We start from the raw sequence: 10,469 nt of genomic DNA on the forward strand, positions 1-10,469 counted from the left end.
GCAAACTATTCAGGTAACTAAAGATTTAATTAAATTTAATTAGATGCTTTGAGTCTTTTGGAGATGCAGTCCTTGTCATCCAAAGTTCAGTGTCTGGAACATGTCACACTTAGGTGAGACAAGGAGTATCCTTTTGATGTGGTAATAAACAAAGAATAAGGTCAGTTTCCACGAAACGTGTGGTGGGGGGTAAGTTTTGATAGGCTGTTCAGGGAGATGCCAATGGCTGGCTCGTGTCCTTTGTCAGTTTAACAGTCAGGCCCGCGTTATCAGCTTCGGAATCAAAATGGTGCCAGTTTTATGGTCGGCTAGCACTTAGAGAAAGCAACTTTGACCCCTCCCCATCTTCTCTGGGGAGGAGAAAGGAATTTAGGGTAGCTCCACATTCATTCAATATAAAATGCACAAATCCACACGTTGTTCACTACAGTCCCCCCTTCGGCCAAAATGTTCCCTCCGATAGGTAACGTTTTGGACGCAATGAGAAACAACATGTGTGGTTTGTCAGGTGCAGGTCGACTTTGTCAGGAGCTGATGATGTGTTGGTCAGCTGCTGGTCAGGTACTGATGATGCTGGTGAGGTGGAAGGATCAAGCAGAGCAGAGCAGGTGGCAAAACACAACATCTGTGATCAGGTTGATGTCCTTCTAAGGCTACTAATTCTGCTAGTCACTTAGGGTAACCCCAATTAGCTAGTCTGAGTAGCAGGTGCCTGCTGTGTTACTTAATCACCTGAAACAAAGTAAAGCGGAAAATTAATTTGGGAAGCAAAACAAATATCTTAACAAATGACAAGTCGTGTGTGAGCATGACCAACATTATTTTTCTCAGAAATTCTTCGATATTCAGAACCATAACCTGCAGTGAGCTTGAGGGTTGTTTAGCTGGTTTAGGCTAACAGTCTAATCTGAGGGTCTTTCAAAACAAATTTTATAAAAGAAGCGGCTTTTAGTCCTGAGAGGAACTGTTCTGAGTGGTTTCTATTTCTGCAGTTGCTGCAAAGATGTCTGCTCTGGAGCAGGTATCTTAATTGGTTAAGGAGCAATAATTTAGACAGTAACCCCACTTGTGACTAAGTGGTCAGGTTGAGAGCCTCCACCTGGTGGGTGGAAATTTTTTTGGAAATTCTAATTTAATTGGTTAAAGACCTCCACTGGTAATTTAGTGGTAGGTTTAAATTGCAACAGGGACACAGAATAGTGGCTAGAGCTGTGGGTGGCGGACCGAAGTAAAAGATACCTGGCTTCCAAGTTCTGTTTTACAAGGCACGCACGCGAACTCTAATGACCTTTTAACCACTAGCAGCTATCGTCCCTAATTGAGGATTTCTGTTAATTATTAATTTATTAGGACGTTTCGGTCCCGACAAGTCCCATGGGATTTTTGTGAAGCTTAGTTCGGTCCAGAACAGGTGAATGTTTGTCTGTGACCACAGAAGGATCGGTCCAGTGGGGAAGAACTTGTGTGCAAGTCTTCCTGTTCTCTGGCCGTCCTGTTTCCTTAGTGGAGCAGAGATGTGATGACACACTCTGTCCCCCCTTCGGAGCTTGTTGTGAGATGCATTTTGGTCGTTATAGACTTTGCATCTTTGTGTGCTGTCTAAATTATTTTGGCCTGCGAGGAAATGTTTATTTCCTCTGGCTGGTTCAGTTTGGGGTTCCCTCCTGTCAATTGTGTCTTTGACAAGGGAAAAGAAATGCCTCTCCGTTGTAAGGAGGCTCTGTGTGATGGTTTTGCTGGTTGAGACTGGCAGCAAACCTTACAGGTTTTGATGTAGTCTGCTACATCTTTTTGCATGTTTGGCCAATATGCTACTTGTTTTAGTGCATTGTGTGTTGCACTGAACCCTTTGTGGCTTTTGTAAGGTGAGTCATGGGCGTGCATGAGCATCACCCCCCTGTGGCTCTGAGGCACCACGAACGCAGGTGAAGTGCGGGCGTCTGAGACATACGAGAGAATGCCCGTGACGACACGCAAAGAAGAGCGCACCAGGTAAAGGTGTTTCAAGCCAGGGATGGAAGCAAGCTCAGTGTTGGACAGGCTCTGCGTCAGAAAGGCAGAGGAGCATTTTGCTAATGGCGGGATCAAGAGTTTGAAGCCGAATTAGGTCAGAGTCACCAAGAGAGTCAGGGCTTGAAATTTGTGGCGCAGGGGCGGCTGTCACAGACAAGCCTGCTGCCTGGGCTCTGGTGGCATCGCAAGTCATAAGGGCGGGATGGGTGGGGAGCAAATCCGCTTGGGAGTGCTGGGGTGTGTCTTTAACAGCACCCTGTTTGCCTAGTGCTGTAAACTTGGTGTCAAGTTCAGCTGTAGGATGAATATGTGGTGTCTGACCCCCCTCTCATGCCTTTATGTAAAGTCATGGAGGATGGCTCTGGTGAAGTGTTGACAGGGAAGGCGGTGACAGTTTGTGCACCCATCTGTCTGTCATTGGTCATGTTGCCTGTGGGAACAGAGTCGCTGGTAAGCGGCAAAAAAAGGCTGACAGTAGCCTTTGAAGGCTCAGTGTGAATCACTTCCTTAGAGAGGTCAGGAGGCAAGGAAGAAGGCATGTGCCCCATCTCTGGAGTCTTGAGCTCACAGTCATGAGTGTCGGTGCTGATCGGCCAATCCAGTGGAGTGGTTTTGGGGATCAGTGCGTCATTTGAGTGGTAACTAAAGCACAGAGGCGGGTTTCTCGTTCTGTGATGTATTCAGACAGTGAGATAGGCAGGGTCGTTTCACCTGTGCCCAGATCGTCAAGTTCTGAAAGTCAAGCAGTGGCTCAAAGCGGTTAAGGAAGTCTTTGCCAATGAGTAGAGGAATGGCGTCAAATGGTGAGACATACACCGGGTGGATGAGGTCCATGGGACCGATAGACATGTGGACTAATGTCATGGCTGTCAGATTGAGGTTTTCAGGGCCGAGTGGCTGGACCTCAATGTCACAAGTCTGTAGTTCAGGTCTTTGGGGAGCGGGTCATAGCCTGTAGCTGCCTGAAGAGGGCTGATGACATTACAGTGATGTCTGCAGCTGAATCAAGAAGTGCTTCCTGCACCAGAGTGTTTTCAAGTGTTACAGGCAGGTAGAATTTCCGTGAAACTCCCCTTTCAGTAAGGTGACACAAGAAGTGTTGGGAGGGCGGACTGCCCTGAGTGGCTTTGGACTCTGTGAGAGGATTCTCTCTTGAGTCGGACTGTACCACCAGGAGTGTCCTGGAGGGAGCGGTTCTCTCAGTCCATCTGTGTGAGCGTGTCAGTCGTTTTGACAAAGTGTCAGGAGAAGGGGACTTTGGCTTTGCAGCAGCTGCGGCCAAGTGCTCTGCCTTCTTGTCTTCCTGTTTGGACAGGGTTTGGAGCAGGCGCTTAAGCGCTGTAATTTCCTCCTTACTAAAAGTGGGTGTGTCAGACTCACTTTCAGTGTTATCGCTATTTGTGTCTCTATAGTGGGATCTCTGGAGTGTAGCTCTCTGAGATCGCCTGTCCCAATTGTTTTGGGATTGGTGATGCTTGTGTCCCCCCTTCCGTGAAAAGAGGTGGGTTTCACAGCGGTTGGGCGTGTACCTGGGCCGATGGGTTTCAGGCCTCAGATTTTGGCTCTTCTCAGACCAAGATGGCTCTGAGTGACGTCGACCATGCTCATTTTGCTGAGGCAGGCTGCACCTCTGCTTCTGGCTTGGTCTATAATTCTGGGAGGTGATGCAGGTTGACGCAGGTGTTTCAAGACCAGGAGCTCGTTTTGGCTCCACCTGTAGGAATTGATGCTGAGAGTGAGGACACCATGGGGCTCAGGATGCCTCGTCATGGTGAGTCTCTGCTTTTCAAATCCTTTTGTAGCTAACTCGCGTAGCTGTCGACTGGTTTGGGTGCGTGGGCAGGCTGCCACACCCAGATGATGACTGGTAGTGGGGTGGAGGTTTGGATAAAAGATATTTGAAGTTTAACTCTTCCTCCATATCGGGCTCATTTTTGGTACCAAAGTACGCTTGTCTGAGTCGGTTGTAGTACTGCTGAGGAGGTTCTGGCCTCCCTTGCTTAACAGCAAGTGCAGCTGTTAGACCTGATTGTGCTGTCAAGTCAGAATATTCCTCACCAGTGCCTGGCAGAGCGAGTCATAATCTTGTCTGACATACCTGGGCTGGCGTTCAATAAAGCTGCTGACCTCTCGACTAGATGTCACCTTGATCAGGTAAATCTTGTCGTCAGTGGTGGCAGCAGGGAATTTCCGCAAGTAATTCAATATCTTTTAGATAGATACTGGTCTCATTTGAGCCTGTAGACTCAGGCTCGAAGCGTGTTATGTGGCGAGCGATTTTGTCTAAGTCCCTGTCAGAGGGGCTTAAGTCATGGTCAGCAGTGGGCGGCGGATGCAGCCGAGGGGTAAGCCGTCTTCACCTGAGTAGGTGGAGGGCTATTTCTCTGGCGCTCTGTCATATGATCCTGTGGGATCAGTTGTGGGAGTGGTCGTGGAGACCATCCTCCTGAGGCTGGCAAAGGGGAGCGAGCCTTGTCTCTCTCTGGTGGGAGTGTTTTGTAGGAGGGAGTATGTTTGGCTGTCTCACATGAGAGCTGGAACTCTCTTCTGGTATCAGCCAACTCCTCCTTGTTTTCCTGCTGTAGCGGGGATTGGGTTACTCTGTCCCTGTCCTCTAGCTGTCTTCGCATTTCTTGCATGCGTTTTTGGTCAGCTTCTCTAAGTTTGCTATAAACCTTGACTCGTAATTTTAGCTCTTTAATTTCCCCCACTGCTTGTCTAAGGAGGGTTTCTGATTGGTCAAGAGATTCAGTTGTGTCTTTAACTTTACTTTTGGTCCACTCTAACTCCTGTTCTTGCTGAAAGTGAGTGTTCAAGCTGATTGGTCTTTTCCTGCAGCTCAATTTTCTCCTCATCGACTCCACCCTCCTGTGGGAGGTGGCAAGGAGCTGTAGGTCAGTGATGCGTTCTTCCGCTTCACTTAGTGACTGCCTGGTGTTTCCAGCTGCTGTTCAAGCTGGTGCGTGTGCTTAGACTGGGCAGACATTACAATAGCTAGTTTTCCTAGCATCTGGGACAAGGCTTTGTCCTTTGAGGAAGTGGCTAGAGCAGTTGTTACCAGCTCTGCAAAAATTGTTTCAAGGTTCACCGCATCGGTGCCTTGTATTGGCTTGAGTAGCCAGGTACCATGGTCTCGGTCATGTGGGCCAAGATGGAGTGTTCCAGTGGGTCGCCCCCACTGGCTGCCACTAAGCGTGGGTCTGCCATGTTCACAGGCAGGTGCTCAAGTGGTTTGGTTAAGGACTTTGCTGTGAGTCCAAATCAGACAACAAACGAGTGTGTCAACTCAGAGGATATGCATAAATACAAAAATAAATGGGTGTTGCTTCTATAGCTTCCTGGAGCTGTTGATGTTCCTTTAAGTTAATTTGGAAGGCTGGAATCTGAAGAAAAGGATCAAATCAAATCTATGGACTCAGTTATACAATTTGCTTTAACAAAATCAGAAGTGGACTACAGGTGTTAGCTGGTACAGCAGACCTGAGCCAGTCAGTTAAACAGAGTTTCAGCTAGTGTGTTTACTAGTTGAGGAAAAGGAATGTCAGGTTGGAGAAAGCTGACTTTCAAGTCAGACTTAAATGCCCAAACTGAAAATTCAAATTTAGGGTGAAGGCAAACATAGGAAAAAGAAATTAAATCACACTTGGGATTAAAGTTAAATGCTATAGATCAAATCAAAGTTCATGTTACAACTAGCTTGACAATCAAAGCTCAAAGTCCTTAATGATCAAAGTCAAAGTTGGAAAAATTGTTTGAGAAAAATTAAATTTTAGAATCAAGTTCAAAATCGGAAAATTAAAATTTGAGATTAAAAATTAAATTTCTAAAATCAAAGTTCAACAGTTACATTACAAAAATCCCAGGCTGATTAAAGTGGATTAAATAAAAAAAAATCAAAGCTGATTAAACTGAAGGTTTTTTTAATTACCCTTTGGTATTATCAAGTTATCAAAATTCCAATTGCTATAAAAGTCAGAGTCCAAATTACATTTATAATGAACAAGGATTAAAGAAAGCCTAGTTGGAAAGCTATCAATTCAACTTATCAAGCTTAATGTAGGTTTCAGAATTCCAATCAGTCCAAACAACAAAAGGTTAACAAAAATTCAAATCAAGATGTTATTCTGCATTTATCTTATTTCCTGCAAGGATCAAAAATAGCACTACAGAAAAGGCTTCAAAATGACAAAGTCAAAATCAGGGATATTGCAGCAGTAATGAGAATAAAGCTTTTTATTCAAATACAGCTGGATCAAAATTAGAAAAGCGAATCTTTGAATAAAAGATTGCATCAAAATTAATAGAACTACTCAGTGTAATCCTAGGTTAGGGTACTAAACTGGCTCAGTACCTTGTTACAAGCAAACACCCAATAGATCTTTAAAGGTTATTCAAGGAAAAAGGAGAGCCTGTGCTCTATCCTACACTTAAGGAGTAACACTCCTTATTAATTTAATCTGAGAGTCGACACAATGGTTTATGTGTCTCAAGTTAACAAGATCTATCACCAAAGTCTGGTTTAATTCACTCGATTCAAACGCTCATCTCTGTCACTGATGACGCTGAAGTCGATTTAATGCAGAGCATGCAATTTATTCCGCCAGCCAGTAGGGGAGCTGTGGCTCCGCCTCGGGCGCGGCCTATTTCTCAATGTAGAAGAAGAAGCAGCTTCCTCTCTGGTCCTCGGACCCAACAGCTGTTAGCTTCAGGCTAACGCAGTTAGCAAACCGTCGTTGCAGCAACGGCAGTAAATCAGAACACTGACGGACACAGTCCCGCTCAAAATGGGGGAAGGACTCGCTCCTTTGTTTCAATGACTCAGCTTGCTTTCAAGCTTCGATTTAGCGTTAACTTAGCTCGGTAGGTACAACGCTACAGGCTAAACTCGGCGTCTTCACGCCTGTGACTCCACTGCCGGGCAGCTGTATTTGTTGAAGTAGCTAATTTCAACAGGATACCGGAGTTTTGCATATAACATAACAATCCCCGGCTCAGCGCGTCAGACTGTTATTTATAGCCGCAAACAAATCACATTGGCACAGCGCAACTGTAATCTGTCTGCCTCTTATTAGGCCTTAAAATGATCAATATCGGTTAAGTTTCTCTCAACCAAAAGGGCATTTCATCCACTCGTCAGCGGAGATTGTGTGTAGCTTTAGCTCAGATTTCTCATATGGTAACGTTACAGGAATGCATTCAGTTTAACATTAGCTCGGTCCTCATAGCTCAGCTCACTACAGCTCTGTACTGAACAACAAAGAATGATGGCCCGGCGGCCAAACAAGTTGCACAAAGCATTTCATTTCACAACAAAGAACATGGTCAAAACTCACACACACTTTCATCACTAACCTTAAGTTAAGAGGGAAGACAGGAGAGTTTCTAGGGAGCAAATTACTGGGCGATTATTTCAGTGGCAAAATTTTGGAGGGAAAAATTTCTGGGACTCAATAACTTTTCTCAATAACTTCTCTGCATCAGGGCTGTGTGTATAGTCTATTATTATAGTATGTCACAAGGCCTCACACGGAAGGCTCCATTATGTAGTGGACCTAAATTTATTAGTTATGCATTTTAATAAATTTATGAGAATTGATACCCAATTATGAATTATTATTCATAAAATCAGAATTTCCTCGTAAAGGGCACCACCGGAGTTGTTATAATCCTAGAGTCTCCGGACCTCTAGGTAGTTTTGAATAATTATACAATTATTACTAGTGATCAGTTAGTTAATAATCGCTCAATTATCTTAAATCAGTCAGTCAGTCTCATATCTAAAGGGTCAATTCTCTTGGCAGGAACTATAAATAGGCAACACACACAGCTCTTGATTATATTACAGTGAATTTATTCTCTAACTAAGGTGATAAAAGATGGTTGGATACAGGGAACATAAACATTTGCTGAACAATGAGCCTGGAGGTTCGATTGTGGGAAGCATTTGACTCATACGGCATAGAAGAGCTAATGAAAGTAAACTAATGCTATAGTTTAGGAATTAAAATGGACATCTGATCACAGGACGTGTGTTAAGTCTTACTGCTTGTCGACAGCCTGCTTTTGGCCTGTTGCACGGGTCCCACGCTAGCTGCCGATCCTGGCTTTTTGCTAGGGATTCTTCGGGGTTCTCCGTGTCTGATTGAAAACGCCTCCTCCGTCTGGCAATTCGGCTGTTTGCAGGTTTCTTGGTTGTAGCTGGCGAGACCACGTGGCTTGGTCTGACCTCGGTGAAGTTGGCTCGACGAAAAAGGCTTAAAATGGAACTTGGTCGTTCCTGAATTAGTCCAGTGTAACTTAACGGACTCATAACTTTAACAAACAAAGAAATAAAGAAAATAAAACAAACTGAAGGCAGATCGATGTCTCGGCACTTCAGGTGTGTAGCTTCAGGCGAACAAAGGCCTGTTTGTTTCGCTGGCTGAGTCTGGGCGTGTTGTCTGGCGAGGCACGCCACGCGCGTGCCGAAGCATCCAGGGGCCAGAGTGGAAGAGCGAGAAGAGGGAAGAGTCTAAGAGTGAAGAGACTAGAGACTAGAGTCTAGAGACTGGCGAGCAGGTCGCGTGTCGCTCTTTTGTTGCCTGGGGCGTGGTTCCCCAGGGGGCGTCTCAGGTTTCCCCAGGAACTGCCTTTCAAAACTTAATGTCTAAAGAAAAGAAATCTATTTGCACGTATTATAATCAAATATTTTCCACAATCGAACCTCAATGGTTGAACGGTTGTACTGTTCTAGGCGTTTGGTAACAGGAAACAATTGTCACATTATTGGTCAGTATTACTATACATTTAACCGCATTTCCGACGAGGGCATGTAATACTTATTTCGCTCACTTGGGGGAGCTCAGGTTACATGATGAAAGCTTGGATTAAATCAAAGATCGTCTCTCCTTAGGAACCGGGGAATTTGTTGATTCATCCTTAAATTCAAGCTGGCGATTAAGAGTGTAGTAAAACATTTCTTTGTCATCATTTCTAAAGGGATTTTGTAAGAAAGTATTATGAACAAGCATTGATTACATCGGATGAAGGAGTGTCTTGCTGAAAATGAAAACATTGCACAAGTAACTTCTTTTCAGCACTAATATCAACAACAGATAGCAACGACAGTTAACATAACTACTCAAATAGAGGCGAACATATTCAGGTAACTAAAGATTTAATTAAATTTAATTAGATGCTTTGAGTCTTTTGGAGAATGCAGTCCTTTGTCATCCAAAGTTCAGTGTCTGGAACATGTCACACTTAGGTGAGACAAGGAGTATCCTTTTGATGTGGTAATAAACAAAGAATAAGGTCAGTTTCCACGGAAACGTGTGTGGTGGGGTAAGTTTTGATAGGCTGTTCAGGGAGATGCCAATGGCTGGCTCGTGTCCCTTTGTCAGTTTAACAGTCAGGCCCCGCGTTATCAGCTTCGGAATCAAAATGGTGCCAGTTTTATGGTCGGGCTAGCACTTAGAGAAAGCAACTTTGACCCCTCCCCATCTTCTCTGGGGAGGAGAAAGGAATTTAGGGTAGCTCCACATTTATTCAATATAAAATGCACAAATCCACACTGTTGTTCACTACAATGTTAAACGAAGTTTCTGAAACTCTAACTCTACCAACTACAATGAAGCAATGAATCATCACCCTCATACCCAAACCTGGTAAAGACCCCAAGCTAATTGACAATTTTAGGCCCATAACCTTACTTAACAATGACTATAAAATCTAAAGACTAAAAACTGGTATCACTCAAATCATTTCAGACACACAATCGGGGTTCATAAAAGGACGATCAATTCACAATAACATACGACTTGTACTTGACTTACTTGATTACAATAACTTAATTGACGATGATGGTTTTATCCTTTTTCTTGACTTTTTCAAAGCGTTTGATGTGATTGAACACAAATTTATGTTTCGTACCCTAGAACAATTTGGTTTTGGTGAAAAATTTCAAAATATAGTGAAATTACTGTATAAAGACACTAATAGTACTGTGTTGTTACTGGCGTATCTCCAAGGTTTTCTATTGACAAAGGCATTAAACAAGGCTGCCCCATCTCCCCTCTGCTCTTCATCGCTGCAGCAGAAATGCTTTCCATTCTGGTTAAACATTCAGATTTCGAATAATTAACAGTGCTAGACAAACAACTAACTATCAGCCAACTGGCTGATGACACGACTATATTTATGAAAGACAGTGACCAAATTCCTAAGGTTCTTCACACAGTTCATTTCTTCTTTTTTTGGGCGTCTGTTGGTCTTCCGCATTTGCGGGTTTGTGAGTCATATTTTTGTAGTAGTTTGTAGTAATTTCTTTATTTCTTTTTTTCTTACTCCCACCCCTATTGGCGACTGGGGTTCTTGCCTGCCTGTTGCTGGGGTCGGTGTAGCATAGTGGTGGCGTCCCACTCTCACTAACAACTACATTCTTTAACAGGCTTATGCACACACACACATATAGACAC

This window comes from Micropterus salmoides, unplaced genomic scaffold, assembly GCF_014851395.1.
Source record: "Micropterus salmoides isolate LMB-PRFRI ecotype aquatic unplaced genomic scaffold, ASM1485139v1 Ms_hic_scaffold_15, whole genome shotgun sequence".
NCBI lineage: Eukaryota > Metazoa > Chordata > Actinopteri > Centrarchiformes > Centrarchidae > Micropterus > Micropterus salmoides.